The sequence below is a fragment of the Larus michahellis genome, chromosome 3, assembly GCF_964199755.1.
Source record: "Larus michahellis chromosome 3, bLarMic1.1, whole genome shotgun sequence".
Taxonomy (NCBI): Eukaryota; Metazoa; Chordata; class Aves; order Charadriiformes; family Laridae; genus Larus; species Larus michahellis.
The window spans coordinates 24,903,505-24,925,085 of NC_133898.1; the positions used below are offsets into that span (position 1 = coordinate 24,903,505).

Here is a 21,581-nt window from a genome sequence, read left to right on the forward strand (position 1 = left end):
CATCCAGCCAACCAGCTATAACATCATAGAAAGCTATCAGATTGGTCAAGCATGATTTACCCTTGGTAATCCATGTTGACCACTTCCAATAACTTCCTGTTCCTCAACGCGTTTGGAGATGACTCCAGAATGAGTCGCTCCATTACCTTCCCAGGGACAGAGGTGAGACTAACCGGTCTGTAGTTCCCTGGGTCCTCCTTCTTGCCTTTTTTGAAGATTGGAGTGATGTCAGCCTTCCTCCAGTCCTCAGGCACCTCTCCTGTTCCCCATGACCTTTCAAAGACGATGGAGAGTGGTCTAGCAATAACATCTGCCAGCTCTCTCAGCACTCGCGGGTGCATCCCGCCAGGGCCCATGGATTTATGAATGTCCAGATTGGCCAAGTGGTCTCTGACCTGGTCCTCCTCAACTGGGGGAAAATCTTCCTCTCTCCAGACCTTCCCTCTTGCCCCCAGGGTATGGGATTCGTGAGAGACAGCTTTAGCAGTGAAGACCGAAGAAAAGAAGGCATTCAGTAACTCTGCCTTCTCTATGTGTTCCACCACTAGGGCACCCGTCTCATTCATCACTGGGCCTACATTTTCCCTAGTCTTCCTTTTTCTATTGATATACTGAAAGAATCTCTTATTGTCTTTAACTGCAGTGGCCAAGCTGAGTTCTGATTGAGCTTTGGCCCTTCTAATTTTCCCCCTACATAGCTTCGTTATATCTTGATAATCCTCATAAGTTGCCAACCCCCTTTTCCAGAGAATGTAAGCTTTCCTTTTTTTCCTGAGGTCCAGCCAAAGCTCTCTATTTAGCCAGGCTGGTCTTCTTCCCCGTCGGCTCATTTTTCGAGACATGGGGATGGCCTTCTCCTGTGCTTCTAAGAGCACCTGCTTGAAGTATGACCAGCCTTCCTGGGCACCTTTGCTCTTCAAAACTGCCTCCCAAGGGACACTCTCGACCGTGCTCCTAAACAGGCTAAAGTCTGCCCTTCGAAAATCCAAGGTGGCAGTTCTGCTGCCTCCCCGCCTATCAGTAATCCCAATGTGAGAAGCAAGCACTGAACAGATTCTTTAGTTCACAAGCAGTAAAAGAACCTAGATTCTGCTTTACTGAAATAGGTACACCTATAGGCTTCAACAAATAGGCAATACTTTCTATTTTACACAACTTATTGCTTGCAAATTTTGAAGACCCATCTGTGAGTGAAAATGAGTACGGATGTGAGGCCTTTATCTGGATTGTACAAAGGCAAAATTAGGAAATTACCCCCAGGATTCAGCTAAGTATGGAAAATTTCCCATGCAATTCAAAGTTTTAATGATTGGGTGAATTTGTTTTCCTTCTCTCACTTTCCTGCTCTCTTCTTTCTCCCTGTCCTTTCTTTTTGCGCTTTTTTTTTGTTTTTTTGAAGAATGCACTCTGTCTGCACTGACCTGGTATACCTATCTGTACTATTTAGACACACAACCTAAATAAAGCAAGACACTCTTAAATTCCATAGAGGTGTTTCATTTTCAATCTAAGAGGCAGCAACGTTTAATTACTAGCAGGCTAATCCTGCAATCATTATTCACTGGAAACCACTCAACACAATGGAAGGGTTGGTTCTAAATGACATTGTGTAATGACTGACAAACTTAAAAAACAAACAAACAAAAATGAAAGCAAAGGTATTAAGATACAAGACATATTGCTGAAATGTGGTAGAAAAGCGTGATTCAAGACTAAAATACCCACCATGGAAATTCATTTTTCTTTTTTTGTTTTTGTTCATAAGGCACACCATGTTACATTCCAAATTCTGTATTTAGATGTTTAATTTAATTTAATTTAGATCTAGACTGATTTCCAGGTATACCAAAAAGTTTCTCCCAGCTCTCAAAAGACTGCTTACCACTGTGGGTGAGGGATGACCAATCTGGCCTATTAGTCACCTATGGATTTTCTTCTAAGATGTATTCCTCCATGGCTGGGAGGGTTGTTGCACTAATTCATCAATGCAGTCCTTTTCCTGAGACCAGCCACAGTTTGGAAATGGCACTGATGAAGCATCTCCAGTTTCTCCCTAAAAGCAAACAAAGGGGGAGAGAATAGATATATCATTTCAGGAGCTATAAATTTGCCACGAAGAATTTAAAAAACCCCTCACTACTTACATTCCACTGGCTATTGTGGTGAAAATAATTAGAAAGAATGTTATTCAAGATAGGGTACTGAAGTTATTTGTTCCTTTTACTTTAAGAAAAAAAAAAGCTATTTAAAGATTAAGTAATTCATACTTAAATGCAGTCACTCCCTATACAATGCGTGCATTGCCTATGTTCATTAACTAATGAGATTCTTTTTGTACTGCGGAAAAAAAGGTCACATTTTGAATACATGAGATTAACTATTCAAATTCGGCTGTTATCTAACACAATACTGCCCCATGTAATATTCATTTCATAGTTGGGGTTTTATGTCCAAATACAAAATCTGCTAAAATACATGGTTCAGAAGACATCGTAATATCATATCTAAACCAAGAGCATCAAAAAGTGGGGTGGGGCAGAAAGCCACAGAGGCTTATTACATGAGATAGCACTTGAAGAAAAAAAAACAGGACAACTGTATTTGCTTTCCTATCTGTTATCAACAGGAGATCCTCATAGAAGAGATGTAACACTCATGGGAACAAGGGTGACAGCTCCCACTGTGATGATTTTTCATTGCTTTTGTCCTAAAACTATAGTTCAGAAAGGGCAATGGACTGCTGTGCTTTCCATCAACACGTAATTAGCATTATCAGAGAACCCCAGCCTCCTTCACTAATTCAAAGCAGATCAAACCACCTGATCTTTTCTAGGGTATGCCCATGTACTAATTTAACACTTGGTAAACTGAGTGACCATCTCACTCAGAGCAGCTATTTTGGGAGGCATCCAGTACTACAAAACTGTAGGGCCATACTCTTCCCAGCTCCTACTTTGAGTAGTCATTAAAAACTGTGCAAAATAATCATCCTCCCTATTTTCGTGGTTACATTTTATGCTCCATGTCATAAACCTGAAGGATTACTGAGGAGGATGCAGCCTATCTAAAATTAAAGGGACAAGGGAAAACTGTGCAATGGTAACATGTAATGTTGTGATGTACGTTGCAACCAGGGAGCAGAGAAAGCTAAAGAGCTCCGTAACTATTTTCTGTTACAGAGATGACAAAAACCATTACAGATCTTCCTTATAAAAGCTGAAAGTAATGTATCTTCATTTTCTTTTGGTGGGCAGTCACTGTACACGATAAAAAGAGCTACATAAAATGAACTGCAGATATGGCATTTAGTCCAGCTACAGCTTTTTCAGTCCTGATAAACCCATTAAACTGAGCCAGAAGTGACTCATTCTTCTCAATAACGTTGCTCCAAAGCAATTGACTGCAGAGAACCAAGATACTGGCCTACGATAGCAAGACGGAAGAGAGTGTTCCAAGAAAGTTCCAACTATACCTTTATGTTCATTGCAATTGTTCCACCTTTCTTCTCCTGCTCGCTGGACTATATCCTGGAGGACAGTCTGGCATGTATCCAATGAGAGACAGACCCTGAAAGAAATATAAATGGGACGCATGTAGTTTGTCTAACGAGATATGTCTATTAAATGTTTAAGTCAAGGTTGATCTTAATATCCACCACTTGCTTAATAACTGAGATTGATAAAAGGGAATGACAGGATAAAAATGCTGCACTTTGCCCTTTGTCGTATCTAGACATGTATGAAAGTCACACAGTACTTTAGACTCCTTCCCACAGTCGAGCCAATGGCCAAGTGTTCAAGGCAGAGCTGAACTGTAGGGAATGAGCCTCCATTTTTATAACAAGATTCCTGTTGGCCTTTCCATCCATTTCAGTTAGGCTCCACATATATACATCCCGTTTGGCAATAGAGTTCTTAACAATCCATTTACACTTTTAATTAGTTTACTGTAAAGCTTGATTATTGTCGTTAACTTTGTTTTTAAAAAAAGCAATTGATATAAAAATGGAGACTGAACCAGTATCACGACCAGTAAGTTTCATGTTTACTGAAAGAGTAATAACGGCTGACAGAGTCTGCTTGTGCCTTCCGACATAATCACAACCAGCTCAGATTGACGTTCCCTTTCATTATAGCAGCACTTGTATGGACACTGTAATGCTTACAGAAATGTTAGTTGAGCAGCAATTTGCCATCTAAAGCAAGCAAAAGTTATTGAATATAAGAACTAGGAACTCTTAATGCCTTAGTTTCACTTTTGTTTCATAGTTAAAACACTGAAACTGTGACGCTGCAATCTGAAAAGGCTCCATCTTGCTTCTGTATAGCAGCCTCTGTAGACAAGCTTGCACAATAGGTCTCCCAAGAATATATTCTTATTAAGAAGGGAAGAAAAATGATATCTAGATGGGCTATTCATTTAACCAGATCAGCCCAAATATGCCACCTAAGAGGAGGCTACTCATTTTAACTAGCAATTTAAATACCAGAGACTTTAAAAGTGTGGCTGTTCAACTCTGAAACAAATCTATACATTATATCATAGGAAAAGTGACCAAATAAAAATGAGACATTTGAAGTTGGACTTTTGAATGTGTCTAAGTGAGATGTTTGAAGGGGAGTAAGGACAGGTGGGGAACCTCTGAATTTTGTAAGGTGTTCAGGATCTTTTGGGGGACTGTAGTCTGCTTCCCTTGTAAGTTAAGTCCTGAAAAAAGTTGGTCTGAATGGTCCATGTTCCTTCAGGAGGAGGAAGGCTAGAAGAGCATAGAGCAGATTTAGCGTCTGCAGAAAGAGAGTGACTTAAGGTTTCCTGGCGGGCTGCAATGAACATGCCACCCCCTGCAATAGTACACAAGCAGACTGCATGCTAAATAAACCTTAACTTGTCTAGTTCAAGTTTGAGATAAATGGCCTTCTGCATGTAAAAAGCCACTCCTGTATCAGTCTGTATCAACAGCTAGGGGAGAAAGGATGGGAAAGGGGAACTTTCAGTGGTTTGATTTCATCTAATGCACGGAAAAAAAACCCCTTCGTTTTCTGAAGAATGCTGTTCTACAACAAGATAGCAATGGATCATAAATTACTGGATGCAAAGAGAAAACTTTGACATATATTATACTGGCAATTTATGCTGCTTGCATGAAATAATAAAAAAATTCATCCTTTTACTGATTTTTGTACAGAATATTATCATATGCTGCCAGAACAAAGCATGTTCATCACAGTGTGTGATGTCTAGTATCTCTGCCAATATCACCTTTATGGACCAAGTAATAATATTCTGTTAATAACTGCTGATTGCTATTTGTGTACCAGGCTGTTCCAATACCATGGTGATGAGCATGCTGTTGGTGTCTGGAACAGATGGACAGAACACAAGAGATATTTGCCTGGATTTTAAGACAAATAGGATTACCTGTTTCATTAATAATGCTACACGAAAGCACAGATGAAAACACATGATTCTATCTCCATCTCCAGTAACTGACCAGAAGAAAAAGACAGTGCACATTTATAAAGACATGCATTGGATGCAACAAACAATTTACGCTAACATTCAGGAAGAGCAAATCTTTGAATCACTTGTAAAGCCAGTGCAGCTGCTTTATGCTGTTAAGAGTGGAAACAGAATTCACCACCTCGCTGTCAGCAACACAGCTCCTTTGCAGTTCTCTGCTAAGGTGATACTTTGGGCTGGAGATGATGCAATTGCCTGCGTCCTGCCCAACACCACTGATTCCCTACCTGCTGATTTAAACACCCGTTACAAAGATGACGACGCAACAGTTTTCCATCATTTCTGGAGAAGAGAACTGAAAGAACAATGAATGCCACTTCACCTCATCTTTTTGATATGACAAGGAAATAGGGAGAAAAGTACACTTCAATTCCACTATGTTGTTTCTTAAGCCCTGCCACCAGATAGCCACTTTATTCTGCACTCTCTTATTCTTTAATAGAAATGAGCAAGAAAGACCAAGAGACAAGAGGGAAGTATTTTCACCATACGTTGTGCAGTTCTGCTTAGAATTAAGTCTGTGATATTGGGAAAAAATGATCTTGGGGCAATCCAATACACAATACAAGATATGATGCCATATACTATTGACAAACTGTTTTTGAATGACTGCAAAAGCAGTTATGTGGGGAAGAGAGCTCTGACACAGAGCACTGGGACCATAACAATAACAACTCCTTTCCTATCTCAGTGAAAAGCCGAAAGAGGAAACTGGAATCTACTGCTTTCATATAAGAGCTGCCAATTTCCCACTGGTATCAAAAGCCAGTCGTGTTTGGAAAGGAAATGACCTATTGCTGCATGGCAAAGCTAGCAGGTGCAGATGGCATGTGAACAACTTTCCCAATCACTGATCTGCCAAGGTCGCAAAACAGAAAGTACATATAGTTTTCAGGACAATCATTCAGCTCCCACCAAGTCATCCACAGATTCTAAAAGCGCTTTATTCACTTTGGCATCCAAAACAGTTTGAAATAAGGCCACCAACACAGGTGAGGTGTCAGATCACTGCAGTGATATATTCCCCCCTCCCAAAAGACACAAACAAAATTCTATGAATTACATATGTCAACAGACACTAGCATACGCCAAAGCACCACAGTCATTCACACGAACACGGTGGCAATGCCTCATCTTTAAATTTAATCTTGTGTTAATGCAGCCAGAAATGATGTTCAAAAGTGTCTGCATCTCCTGCAGCACTGTCTGGCCTGCAGACAACTTTCTGGTGTCAGACTGTGTGAAAGGAGCTGCTTACGCACCGCTGCCAACGCTACAAAAGCAAACACGGACCCTCTCACTGTGCGGACATGTAAAGTGTGTCTCAGGATGAAAGGAGCAACACTCATGCAAAGCGCTGAAAGTCTTAGGAAATGCGATTTAGCATGCAGCCTCTGCTGAACGTGTCAAGCCAGGTCAGCGTTGGGGAAGGCTGTTAACCACGGTGTGTTGGCGGTAAGCATCAAATCCTCAAAACTAAAATGAAAAAGCTTTCTGCCATGCTTTTGCTTTCCATTCCCTTTTTACTGGCGAATAACACCCATCTACATCTGTCCAAGGAATCATGTCATACCACTACAAACATAAAGAGATTTTAGGTAGGTCCCTGTTCACATCTAAAATACACAGTCTGAGAAAATAACAGGAAATAGCAGAGCAAAGACGGTTTCCAAGAACCACAGAGCCAAATCAGCACTTTGTTCTTAGTGGGTAAATTAAAAAGTCTTCTCTGCTGCTCTGTGGAGCAGGGTGAAATACATCAGAATGATTTCTATTTTTGCAGTATTTTGCATTTGCAAATACTGACTGCATTTTCATTTGTTCCTAGTAACAAAAACTGGCTGGATAGGCTAGTTAGAGTGGAATTAATTTGAAAGCTAAGCAATGATAGCTGCACATACAAGACAGCATCCCCCTTCCTCCTTCTGAGGGACGAGTTCCTCTGTCCGGAAACAGGTATTAAAGATAGATGGAACGAATCATTTTCTGAATTGCCTATTTCTCTTTATTGACCATTGACCATTTGCTGAGACAAGTTGGCTGGAATTTAGGGTGTGATTCATTTTACTTTGTCAATTACTTCTGAGCTCTCTTCAATAAGAAAAGCAAAGCTGTGTACAATACCATCATGGGACTCCATCTTTATTGTCTCAATAATTCAGTCTATTCATTTTCATTGGGAAAAAAACAGACTTTCCATGCTTTGGCACTAAATTTTTAGCCTGCATTGTAGAAGTTAAGCCACATGCTTTTTGTTAACTTTAATATCCCCATATCCAGCAGAGATACTGCTAAATGACTACCACAAATTGGTGTGGAATGATGAGGTCATATTTCAGGGCATGAGTCCAGAGAGCAAAAATCCCTATACACAAGGCTTTGTCAGTTTCAAGGAGAAAAAAAAAATGTGGAGGAGGAAAGAAAAAGAAATTAAACGAAAGACTGTCCTGTTCATGAGCTGTAGCTTTCAGATTTTCTTAGATATTCACCAATTAAATCAGTGAAATATTCTTGAGCAACAGTTAATTTTTAAGCTGACAATATGCTAAATACTACCCAAGGAACACTGAAAGTGGTACTGGAAAAGGTGATCTGAGATGCGGTGACTTACGCTGAGCATGTTAAGAGGAAGATTGTGGCTGCTATGGGTGTGGTCTGTGCTCTCGGGCACCAGGGTCACACTCTATATAGCCTTTGTGGTTATATCTTGTTTTCCATGACACAGACACTTCCAAAGGAAGTCAAAGGAAGACTATTCAGGCTAAGGTGAACATGTAGTGATATTTCTCATAAGTATTCTCCCAGTTTCCAGCTTCCATAACCATTTGTCTCATGAAGACATGCCCATGTCTGCTGCCAAGGTCACACGAAAAGACCTCTTCCACTCACAGAATCATGAGAACCATTTTGTTCACATACTACGTCAAGTACAAACAGCACCCCAAACTACTCATTTAGATTCACGTAGTACATAAAGTGTTGATATAAACAGAAAGAGGGCGTTTAACCTTCCTGATATCTGAAGGAGGCCTCGAATTGGGAAACAACTCTTGTTTATCATACACACCCAGCAAACTCATGGATGATACCCGAGGGTCAGTTCTAACTTGCTGGCAAACATGTTCAATGCAGGAAAATGGTCTAAGGGGCCTAAATCCCTACCACTACTACCTTTCTTGGCCCTGGAGTTGATTCAGATGTTGGCTAAGCTTATGCAGGCACAGATCTGAACAGTGCTAGTTTAGATACCCATGCTAGTTTACAAACAACCCCAGCACTGCTCAGGGAGAGTCATTTGAACACACCAGTCACACCACCTCTATCAGAGTGTTGTGAAAGAGTCATTTGGCAGGTTTGTCACCACCCTGAACTGCCTAAAGAGGGGAATCCTAATTGAACTACCTCAGTATTGTTCAATATTATAAACCACAATTGCTGAAAGTAGGGCTTATACCCTGCAAGCTGACTGCTTATTAGAATTGAAAAAGCACGGCTTGGAAGGCAGGAACTGAATACCAAAGTCTACTATATCATAGAGTAATATATGAAATGATATAAAAGCGGGGAAGAGAAATTAACTTCCTCGGATTTAAAAAGAACTTATCCATGTATAAGAGCTGCATTGTTAGACAACACATCCTAGGGCCTAGCCTGTAGAAGCATTACTACTTTCTAGAAGCATAAGTTATAGTTTGTTTAACTGAATTACTATCCTGTTACAAGTCCTAGTGGCCGGTACATTCTTACGGAGAATTTTATTGAGGCACGTAAGTCTTTTTATCACACCTATCTACAGTCCTAGTTATCTCAACAGGTATTTTTTTACTTGGTGGAAAAACTTTTGCACTTGGATAAGCACCTAGATAAAGCATTTTGTTTTGTGCAGTCAAGATGTATTTTTTTTAACGTGCAATAACATAATCTACATGAAACCTATTCTTTTTTTTATTAAGTCTGATACAAGGTATATATTACTCAGTATAGAATAAATTTTTAGCCGGTGTTAGCAAACATGAGGTAGCTTATTCAAACCCATGCCGGGAGCTAAATGAAGTTTTCAGAGACAGAGGGGAAAAACAGAGCGCTGTTTATTCTGAACAGTTCTTCTGGTAGTTTCCTCTTTCATTTCCCATTTAAGCATTTTATTTCCCTAGGACAAAAGCACAGCCTGCCACTGCCACATATTTCAGCTACAGGTTCTCAAATAGTCAAAGGAGGGTTATTTTTCAAGTCAACCAAAGCATTAGCAAAACAATGGAGTTCTGACCTACTGGGATGAAGATTTGATAAAAATGTTGATAAGAACTACAGAAAATTGTTCTGGTTCACAAAATGTACCTATTAAAATTGATTGAGATACATGTTCAGGTAGATTGTTTTATGCACCTGTTACTAGATTTTGTGTTCCCATCCATACACACTGCAGCTCCCACCTCGGAAAAAATATATATATTACTTTGGAATGACTAACATGTTAAGCAAAATTAATTGTACCAGTAACACCTGCCTAACAAATAGTTAAAAAAATGTAATCTACATATAGATTTAGACCGACATCTGGAATTCTAACTATACATATTTTCACCTAATAAATAGCCAAGTTCCAAATAAATGCCAAGAAACCCACCACAAGAGTACAATATTGTAAACCTGTACCCCAGCTCTCTATGAAACAGTTTCAAGGGCTGCAATGTGAAAACAGGTTTTAGGGCTGCTTCCGTTTACCCTTTCTATGCCCCTATTTGAGATGACCTTGCCAGTGCTGGAAACCCCCAAATCTGGAGGAAGTGCATTCTCCAACTGTTCCGATTTCCTGAGGGAAAAAAGGCCTTTGTCATCTATTTTGTGTATGAGTGCCTATTCCGCTGTCTTCACTTCCTCTTCGAGTAACTTTTGAATCCAGTGTCTGCTTTTCAACTACATTTGAAAGTGAATCACAGGTTTCAAGATACAAAGTTGTCACAAGTTTAGTGGAAGTAGGCAGCCAGCTAGGACGAAGAGGAGATCCAAATGGTGCCTCCAGCCATGGAAAAGGATGTAGTAAAAGCCCCATGCTTAACAGACATCAGACAATCCATCCAGGCCAGGGAAAAAACTTGCATGAGACACAAATCCATTGGAAAGCAGGCTTCACTGATTCCATTGCTCATGGACTTACTTGCTCATTTCTCTTAGACTTTACTACCACACAGAGAGCTAGGGTTCCCTAAATACCTGCTCATGCCATTCACAGTCCAAGATTATCCCTTATACTCCAGCTACTCCAACTACCTCTTCTCCTTAAAAACTCCAATGTATATTTAATGAGGACTTTTTTCCACAGTCAGAATAGATCTCCCTAGTGCCCCAAACCACTAAACAGTTCTTCAAATAGCCTACTTCCACATATCTACATTTTTTCTCACTGTAAGAAACCATTTCCATAGGTGGCTTTGTTTAAAATGTGATTCTGCTCACTGGCATTAGTTTGTAGAAGTATACAGGTCAGTCTTTTTCTTTCTGTTTGTTGAGCTTGGATATTCAATACCCAAATGGTATTCATTTATCTTTTGTGCAGGCAGAAGCCGTGCCTGCAATGCCATATGCTTGTGCATTATCAACAGGGCCATATAACTTCAGGTTATCAGAGCTACAAATGTTTTCTTCTACATCAAGCAATGCCTATGGATAGGATTAATAACTGCAGAAGTTCCTCACCACTCTTCAGATGTGCTAACAAGAGTTTGTGGGAGTACTGCTAACTCAGGTGAGGCAAAGCCAGTGGCCATATCTCAGACCAGGATTTTAAACTGCTTAAAATAGTGTACCTAATTGGGCTTAATATGAATTAGGGAGAACTCACAAAACCTGCTCTCCGACAGGTCAGTCTGTAGCAGCAAGAAGGACCCATGCGGCTGTGGATGGAAAACCTCTTTCCTCTGCACACCTGATTTGGAACAAAACATCTGTCCATGTTCTAAACTAGCCTGCTTCAACTGCAGCTGTTGTTGTCTAAGAAAACCAAGAAACAGAAACGGAGTCCTTAGGACTCCAAAAATACCTATGTAAAAAAAGGAAACCATATTTCTCCAGCAACACAGGCACTAGAAAGCCCAAGTTTATTGAACTTTTTCATAGAGCAAAATACCTTTTGGCACATTCTCCAAACCTGGAAATATGACTGTAAAGAGGTGAAAATTGAACTAATACACAGAACAACTGTTAAGACTCAGCCTTCAACCTAAGAGTGCCAATCAGTACTGATCAGCTGTATGAAGCAAGTTTCACACTTTCTTTCACAGTTTCAGTAGCCTTATTGAAAAAACAAATACACACAAGGAGACAAGTGCTCATCTTGACGCCAAATAAATCTAAAATTGCATCATTTTGATATTTGAAACTTAACATGTATCTTTTAAATGAACAAATACCTTGTTCTGTTGCAGACACTCAAAAATTATATGCGTTCCACACCTCTTCAGCATAAAGTACAGTACATTCCACCCTCAGAAGGATACAGGAATGTTTAAAGACAGTGCTATCTGAAAGAGCGCCATGACAACCACACGCAGGTACCCATCTACACATAAGAGGCACAGGTTCATATTCACTACAAAGGAGAGGCATGCATTCACATTGTGATAGCTATCATCTCACTGCAGAACTTCTGTACACCTGAAGTACAAATACTGCCTGTGTCTTGTCTTTGCTAGTGTCCACTGAAGTGAGAGCTCACGTGAATAAATTCTCAGCAATGCAACTCACTAGTGAAGACCAGTGCCTCAGACATCTGTGCCTCAAAGGAGAGCGTGAATGAATTTTCAGTTGTCTAATAAGAAATGAGTTCACACTGCAAGCTTTCCCTTACTAGAAGGTAGTAGTAGGATCTCTCTCCTCCTCCCAGCCATCCATTTTCATAAAATTGCTAGGAAGCTGGAAGACTGGAGTCCTCGTCTCTCTTCCATCTGAAGTGAAACGGCCAATGGGGTTCCATGTTATTTGTGCTGACTGTTGGGACAGACAGAGTATGATCACACAAGCCTTATTTCTTTAGGGAATCAGGCTCAAGGAATCATCCCCCACCCCCTTTTTGCACTAAAAAGACAGCTATTAACTCACTGATCTATCTCCGACAGGCAAAGGAGTTTAAGAAACAAAACAAGTAAGCAATGATGTTAACTGAGGAATAAATTACTCTTTGGAAATCAGATGGAAGAAAAGCCTCTGAGGAAATTTAATCACCACACCCTGCTAGTTATTAAAGGACTGTGGGGAAGTCATGGCTGGGCAACTTCTTATGCAAACTTAGGAAAATGTTTGTCTAATAAAAAGATTAAACAAAAGGTTTCATGACAATGTCTGCTGTTTCTAACAGGACTGGACTGTTACAGAAAACCTGATCTTGCATTCAGAGCCATCCAGGTAGACTATTGTGTCTGTGTGGAGCAGACACAATTGTGCATGCACAGGCTAACTGAAGGATTCAAGCCACAGGGAAAAAAGAAAAGACTGTATTTTTTGTCTACAGGCTGTGACAGAAAACAAGCTGAGAAAATCAGTTCTGTTACGGATAAAGGCTTACATGCATGTATGCTTTCTAGGTAGAGCAGAGTTGCAACTTATATGAAGGATTTGTTGCTTTGAAAACTTTTGAAGGAAGATTTTTCATGTGCATCTGAATGAAAAAAAATGTACATTGAGATTTGGTCCAAAATACATATTTTTAAGATGTGAGGCTGTAGGGAAAACCAATCAATAGATATACAAAATTTACAATAAAATTTATAAGTGAAATTCCTACTATGAATACCCAGCAGAAATAAGCAATGCTGCAGAACTGTCTTGGTTCCATCTTGATCATCCCAGTGAAAGGCACTGTTCACATTCTTCATAAAGATTAGAAGTGGGATGTCGATGTAGATACTGTGATTCATTTAATCTTTTTTTATCTTTTTCCAACTAAGCATTTTCACAGGGGAAAAACAATGACGTCATCAAGTTCCCCTCTCTGCTGAGACTGGGTAATTGCAAGGTTTTGTGCTGATTTGTTGCTTAGAAAATTTCTATCAGTAATATTATTAATAAAAGTAGGTTCTCTTGCCATTATTTTGTGGTAGTTCATGACTAGCTCGTAGATGGCAGTCAGGGGATGAAGGATCACCCAACCTTCCAGGATACTTAAAAGGAGGACCAGAATTAGACACACCTCTTATTTGAATAAAACAATACAATATTTTATTAGGAGTTATTCTTGTTTGCAATATGATTATCCTAGTTAGAATAAAAAAAACCTAGATGAGAATGAGAGAGGTTAAATTCTGCCTCTCCCCTGTGTGGCAGTCTTTCCATCTTCAACTATTGATCCAAATATTAAAAAAATCTAGGAATACTCAAACAGCCCCAAATTATTAAACAACTTAGCTGCATTTTAAATTACCAGGCACAAAGGAAAAAGCTAACATCTTCAATATCTAAGCTGCTTGTCATTGCAATGTTTAAGAAAAAGGACTCAGATCTTTGTGCCCAGCTCTGACTCCAGTTGGGATCCGAGCTAAACTAAGCAGAGAGAGCAGTGAGTTGCTACTCAAGACCGCCACCTCCTGTCTTAAATTCCTAGTCACTCTCTGGCTGATGCGTAACTTGATCAGGGTGCTTCTCCCAATACTCCCTTTGCTGGTAAAGCTAATTCTATGTAGGAAGGATGTTTCTTCAAAAATAATCAGACAAAAATATTTACATAAGTTACAGGAAGTAGAGCAACTATGCAATACTTTGTATCTGTCTTACAAACAGTTATATTTCCATGGATATCCAAAGCTATTAGTCCCAATGAAAATCCCAAAAAGAGATTATTTCCTTCTCAGGCAGCACTATGCTGTGTCTCACTATTCTGTCTTTCAACAGGCCTATCCATTTTATTAATCAATTGCCAGATAAAAATACATTACTGACATCTGAAATGTCAACTATTGACATGAAACTATTGATTAAAGGGAGAAAGATTAAAGGGAGAAAGGCTGCATTTTTTTCCCAACAATTAATACTAACTTTAAGTAAAAGTGGTATCAAAACTGCCAAAATTGAGAAATTAGAGGACAATCTTATGCTTTGCAGGCTTCAGATGTCTGACAGTTCTTTGCTTCTAATCAATTAGGCGATAATCTCACAGTCTCTTATTCACATCTGAGACTTTCTCTCCATCAGTCTGGCTACTGGAATCCAAGTAAATGAATGCACATTCCTGTGTTATTATCTAGTTTGAGACCTCAATATCCTCCTTGTAAGGAAGTATAAAAATTCTCATACAGAAGTTTTGACTACACCAAATCTTCGCCTGCAATTTACAAATTAAAATACCTTTATTTCCTTTCATTTTCTTTCTGGTTTGCCTTATTTAATTTGAAATACAGGGCAAATAATCTCTACAAAATTGCAAATTGAAAGTTTCAGATATTTTTCAACGTAGCAAGAGAAGAGAGGTTTTTCTTATTTTAAACTAGTGGTGCATCTACTGATTTGAGCTATTTCCCCATTTACATTCTCAATCTTTGTAAATTTTTGGCTTTTTTTAAACCAGGGTAGCTTCCAGAGGCCCGCAGTTAGGAATTTCAAGGGCAGTACTCACTAGTTCTCAGTGCAACACTGAAAGTGTTATTTCTCTTGTGCCATGGCAGTGGGAAGAAAAAAAAAAGTCAAAAAAAGAAATTGCATCGGTTTTGAAGCAGGTCTTGGGTTGCTTTCTTATAGAATCATAGAATCACGGAATGGTTTGGGTTGGAAGGAACCTTAAAGATCATCTAGTTCCACCCCCCTGCCATGGGCAGGGACACCTCCCACCACACCAGGTTGCTCAAAGCCCCATCCAGCCTGGCCTTGAACACCTCCAGCGATGGGGCAGCCACAGCTTCCCTGGGCAACCTGGGCCAGTGCCTCACCACCCTCACAGTAAGGAATTTCTTCCTAATATCTAATCTAAATCTCCTTTCTTTCAGTTTAAAACCATTGCTGCTTGTCCTGTCACTACAGGCCTGGGTAAAAAGTCTTTCTCTACTTTTCTTACAAGCCTCCTTTATATATTGGAAGGCCGCAATAAGGTCTCCCTGGTGCCTTCTCTTCTCCAGGCTGAATAACCCCAACTCTCTCAGCCTTTCTTCATGCGAGAAATGGAAAAACTCACTGCTGTCTAGTTTCTAGTATGTACAGATTATTTTTTTCCTCAAATTAATTAAAATAACACATCCTTATAACATACTTCAACACTACCTTTCATTTACTCTCCCTGTAACTCATCCTCATCTGGAACTACACTCCATACAGTCGTGCACATGTCCTAAAATATATACTGGATCTTGAATCACTTATATCTATAACATTGCAGGATGTCATTTCTATGAAAACTATACATGAGGTGTTAAGTACACAATAATTGTTACAGATCAATCTATCACAATGGGTTGCTGACAATAATGTGCTTTTGATCACAAATTCAATATCCTTATTGTCATATATATATGTACACAAATGCAAGCTAGGTCGATTACCAATGATTTCATTTTGTTCAGGTCGTACTTTATCACAGAGTCATTACTGCAAGTAAATACAGACTAGTTAAATACTACACGTAAGTTACTGTTACCTCAGGTGTCATGTTCTCTGGAGCTTTTTTCCTTTTCTAAGTATTCCTACTAAAATAAGACATCCTTATAACACACTTCAACGCTACCTTTCATTTACTCTCCCCATAACTCATCTTCACATGGAACTAGACAGCTCACAGTATTAAAAAAATCAGTGTTGTAGTTAACGCACAGGACCGGGTATCAGATGATTTAGATTCTAGTCTTGGCTTTGTCTTGGACTTCCTCTACGAGATAATCACTTACAATTATCTTTTCAGGGGTGGCATCTAATTTTGGATAATCCAGCTTTGCCTGCCAGACTTTAATATCTGGAACCCAATTTTCAGAAAATGGTTACACTGACTTCAGCTGGTATAAAAAGCATTCAAAATCTCTGCAAATCAGATTCCTCAAACTCTGAATTTCCATTGGTTATCATTTATATCTCTGCAAAGTGTCCCTAGAAAGTTACCAGTGACATAAGCAGAGAATTCAGATTTATTAATACTTGGCATCTGCTGCACATGCCTCAACAACTAAACATTTAGGTCAATGGAGAGCAGGGTCCAGAGCATCCAGAGACTCACCATGAGTGAGGTGTCCAGTGTCTAACACCTCATCTCCGCATTTCAGTGCTTCAGCTTAGGTCATCAGAAATTAAAGCACTTCAAATAAGAAGCTGCAGCTGAAAAGGCAGATTTTCTTTACCATTAAACTATTTGTGGCCCCTAACTTTCAGTGAAATCAACATAAGTATACGCCCTGCAGGAATCTGGACCTGTGTGACAAAGCATCATCACATATACAGTGATCAAAATTCATTATGATTTGCAATGTCTGAACTTCATAAAATAACTTTGAAGTTGTGTTTTAAAAATTTTGAATAGCAGATGTGATACACACTAGAGATGCTACATGGAACTGAATTTGGGTTGAATTTAAAAAACAAAGTGACTTTTACAATATGTTCTTATGTTTATCTGGAAACAAGTCAACAAAACTAAAAGTTCATACTCTGTAACCCTCTGATACTAAAAAGGAGAAACATTTTGTCCCCCTTGTGAAGAAATGTTAGTGAAAAATCCCCAACAGTAAAAACCCGTCCCCATTGTATTTTAATTAAACAGCCAAATATCTCACTCAAGAATCCTAGTGTAACCTACAGTGGATCATACCATCTGTTTGAAGATGTTTTGCGATTACGCCAGTACTTCCAGCTCAGATGACTCAGAATGGGTGGTGCTTAAAGTGAGGAGAATCCAGACCCTTTTGTCCTTCATAGAAATCCAGGCCTGCTGAGCACTCTGGTCTGACACAGTTTGACACCAGAGTTGTCTTTTCTTAGCAGGAAAATTATCCTGCATAGGCTACCACGACCACACTGGTTCTGGCACCTGAGTGAGGTTGGTTTTGATAACCAGGAAAGTTAGATATTCAAGATTTGGCAAAGGTCAGAGTCCCTTAATGCTAATGAGGTAGTCACACAATGTTGGAGGTGTGTCTCTTGAGGGCTTATCTGCCCTATAAACCATGATCTATTTACAAGTATTCAGACTTCCTGAATGTTTTTAACTTACTGTATCCACTGTTTCATAAATCCAGCAAATGATACCCAGTGTTTATTCAATTCTAAGGGACTCTTTCTGTGAATATTTCTAATCTTCTATTTTTGGTAAAGTAATTAAATAATTCTGAGACAAAGGTAAAATGCCTCAATAAGAAACAAAACAGATTAAGGAAGAGAAAAGATTAATTCTAATACTTAGGTAGAATGTCTTTCCCTGCTCTGACAAAATAACATTGGAATTGGCCTCATCAACATAGGAACTAGCCTCAGTTTCTCCAGCCAGCACAGAGCTGGCATGTGCAAATCCTGTACACCTACACAGAGACAGAGGGCTCTGTAGGAAGTGAAAGTGGGACTAAGAAACACACTGCTCGCTGCACTGTGTGAGAGATGTCTCTCTTCCTCCTAGACCCACCTTCCTCTGCTATACTGAGCCAAGCTGTGGGACATCTGTCCCCATAACTCATTTTCCCATTCTGTTCTGAGTATTTCCTGACTCTGTTCATATGGTTTCTCTATGCTTGCACATTAGGAGAAGCATGGAGCACTTAATTGTCCACTTCATAAAAATCTATTAAAGTCAGTATAAAATAGTTGTAGTACTTTATCTGATAAGCTTCAGCACTCTGCTTAGTCATCATACTTTTATTATCTTCTATAACGAAGACTTGCTGTCTCGCCAAAGTCACAGCAAGTCACCACACCTTCTCCTACTAGGAAACTGTGGGTAGTTCTCTCCATGGTTCTACAAGCAGCAGCGAGCAGACACTAGCTTTTTGGAAGATAAACCTCCTACTTACACAATATTATGCAAAGATTACTTTTCAACTTACTGCAAAAAACCTAAGTTATGAAGTATCTATACAAAATTACTCTAAAAATAGAAAAAACATATTCTTCTGTTTGCTTATTTCTTTACAACCTTCTAAGCAAGTTGCACTAACTAGAATACACGCAGAATGGAACATGTGCAATATATACACAAAGAAGATAATTCAAACGTATATGGTACCCTGTATTTTCACCCATCAATTCACTGATTTTTTAAGCTGTTCCACTTCAAAATTTCTTTGCATCATGTGGCTGACCTACAAAAGAAATTCCAATTCCTGTGTATTTTGGGTGTAATTAAATTAAATCTCTGTGGCTATGATTTATTTATAAGTACACTGTACTATTAGCACAGCTCAAGTACTTCACAAATACTGATACTCTGCAGGATCTCTGGGGTGTTTAATTAAACACCAGTGGAGGCACTGGCACGGAGAAGACATTCTCTGTTACTCTGCTTGCAGAAAATGACACTGACAAGTACAGACCACAACAAACCTTCCCTCCCTGTTACTGACAAGGTTGCTCTGCAACTTTCTTCCTACAAACACTGCTTTTTTTTTCCTTTAGAACAAAAAGTAATATCTCAGTTCAACTAAATTAGTAAAATAAATTTTAAAATAGTTTTCTGTTCAAACCACATTATATTTCCTCTCCTGTGTTGTACGTGACCTTTAAGAAAACACCAAAATCTTTTAAGGCTATCCAACAATTGACAGCAAGAGTTGGTAGCAAGAACAGCAATGGATTTACTGACTATACCACGCAGTACATAAGTTCCTCCTTAACAGGCCTATTTCCGGTACAGAAATTGCATCCGTTTGAGATGTAAACTTATATGCTATGCCAGAAGCAGCAAAGTAACCATTTATTTTCAAGTGATTGGCAGACTTCAGTATCACTATTTCTCAACTTTATTTACGCTGCAATTTCTGACTGCAGTTCTCAAACTAACCCTTTGTCATACAGTGTTTTCTTTAACTAGTAGTCTAAATCCCTGGTAGGAAAAGGCTCATGTGGTAAAGGTTACAGGGGATGTATATTAATGTAATAAAATTAAAATCTTAAACATATAGAATGATCCAGCGAATATCTAATCTCAGAAAAGTCAGTGAAGGCAGCCTGCTCTTTAGTCTGCTCTTTTTTTCTTCAGGTCTGCCAAATTAAAACATAGTTTGCCCCAAAGCAGAGTAAATTTTGCCATCACTGTACATGAGGAGGCATGAAGCATTCTGTCTGACAGATCAATAATAGATTATTTGAACCCAAAATGAAACATTTCTCATTCAGAGATTGCAGATGCTTTACTCATGAGCATTAGTATGACACAGCATGGTACCGTATCCAGCTTATTGAAACAAAGACACAGGCAGGTTAAGTGATGTGTCCAGAATTACGCAGCAAGTCTAACAGCAGAGCAGGTAACGGGGTGTAGTTCCCTGTCTGAGCCCTCCATGCTGTGTTCAACAAGCCGAGTGATTTCAGATATACAGATTAACTAATTTTTCTGGACAAAGAGCAGGCTTTTATGGCAATTGCTTTATGCTTCAACCAGCAATGTAAACCCTTTACTTGTTTAAATATCAAAATGTCATGCCCTGAAAAATAGATAAAAATATGAATGTTGAACATATCTGAATTAGAATGCAATTCCTACCCAGGTAAAGCTGCTACTGCTCCAGAGTGACCAGGATGTCCTTCCATTATAGCTGCATGGCACTGGATTAGTGCATGTTTGTTTGTATAGCCTCTTCATCCTACTAGGTAATGCCCTCTCTTCTCCTCATTCTTAACATCTGGATGTGATTAAAGAAAAAAAAAAAAGTCAAATACTATGACCTATATTCTGGTATTTTTAAAATTTGATTGTTCTCACTAGTCTGTAAAATTCCAGGCAGAAAACAACATTATGATCACCATTATTTATATGTAACTCATATAAATACAACTACACAAAATCCCTTGCGATTATAATATTTTCTGCTATGTCTAATTGTAAGAGGTTTTTGTTCATAGCGGATTGACATAGCTCATGGCAGAGAAGTAAACAGTGGGAGTTTGTTCCTGACTTCTCAGGTCTCGTGGAAGTCAGTGGAATTTTGGGCAACACAAGAAAAAAATACTGGGCTGTCAGAGGCAAGCCAGGGGTTCATACTTATTCTTTCTTTTATTCAAAGTGTAGCAGACAAATGCAAACTGTTTGCCAAGCAGACCTGGGCAAAATCTCTTGGGGAGAGTAAAAGCTCTTCTGGGATGTTGAGCTATGAAATAACACAATATTAATCATAGAATGATTAGAGTTGGAAGGGACCTTAAAGATCATCTAGTTCCAACCCCCCTGCCCTGGGCAGGGACACCTCCCACCAGACCAGGTTGCTCAAAGCCCCGTCCAGCCTGGCCTTGAACACCTCCAGGGATGGGGCAGCCACAGCTTCCCTGGGCAACCTGGGCCAGTGTCTCACCACCCTCACAGTAAGGAATTTCTTCCTAATATCTAATCTAAATCTCCCCTCGTTGCAGTTTAAAACCATTCCCTCTCGCCCTATCGCTCCACTCCCCGATAATGAGTCTCTCCCCATCTTTCCTGTAGTCCCCTTTCCCCCTAGGCTGAAATGATAAATAGTTCTTTTAACGGCTGCCTTATTTCGCTCTGTGCAAGGAGAGCTGGCAGACAGACCCATTTAGACGCAGGCTGCTGTGGAGGGGAAGGTGTGAGAGGTGCGGGCAGGCGTGCGGCCTCTCAGCCCGGAGGAAGGTGGGCAGCCCCTGGGCCTGCGGCCTGCTCTCCTCATGAGGTGAGGGGCGCTGCTCTCGCCTGGCTCCCTGCCGTGGCTGCCCCGGGCACCTCATGCTGCGCTCCTGCGGCGGCAGAGAAAGGATCTGTCTGTCTGTCCCCGTCTGGGCCTCGGCGAAACGCGAAAAGAAATAAAAAAAAATAAACCTGGCTGTCGGGCTCGTTTTTGGGGCCGCTTTCCTGTCAGGGAGAGGGCCGGGGCAGGCCGCGGGCCCGTCGCCATGGCAACGGGGGCGGGAAGAGGCGGGCGGCCGTGCGGGGAGGGGGGGGT

At 39.9% G+C, this 21,581-nt stretch overlaps 1 long non-coding RNA gene across 1 annotated transcript; it reads right to left on the bottom strand.

The window, feature by feature from the left end:
* Positions 1-770: 770 nt before the first annotated feature.
* On the bottom strand, positions 771-21,533 carry LOC141740467 (uncharacterized). Its single transcript, XR_012586047.1, has 4 exons — positions 21,458-21,533; positions 20,174-20,312; positions 3,473-3,567; positions 771-2,053 (listed from the first exon to the last, which is right to left on the bottom strand). It is a non-coding gene; the product is annotated as an uncharacterized LOC141740467 (long non-coding RNA).
* Between the last annotated feature and the right edge of the window lie 48 nt (positions 21,534-21,581).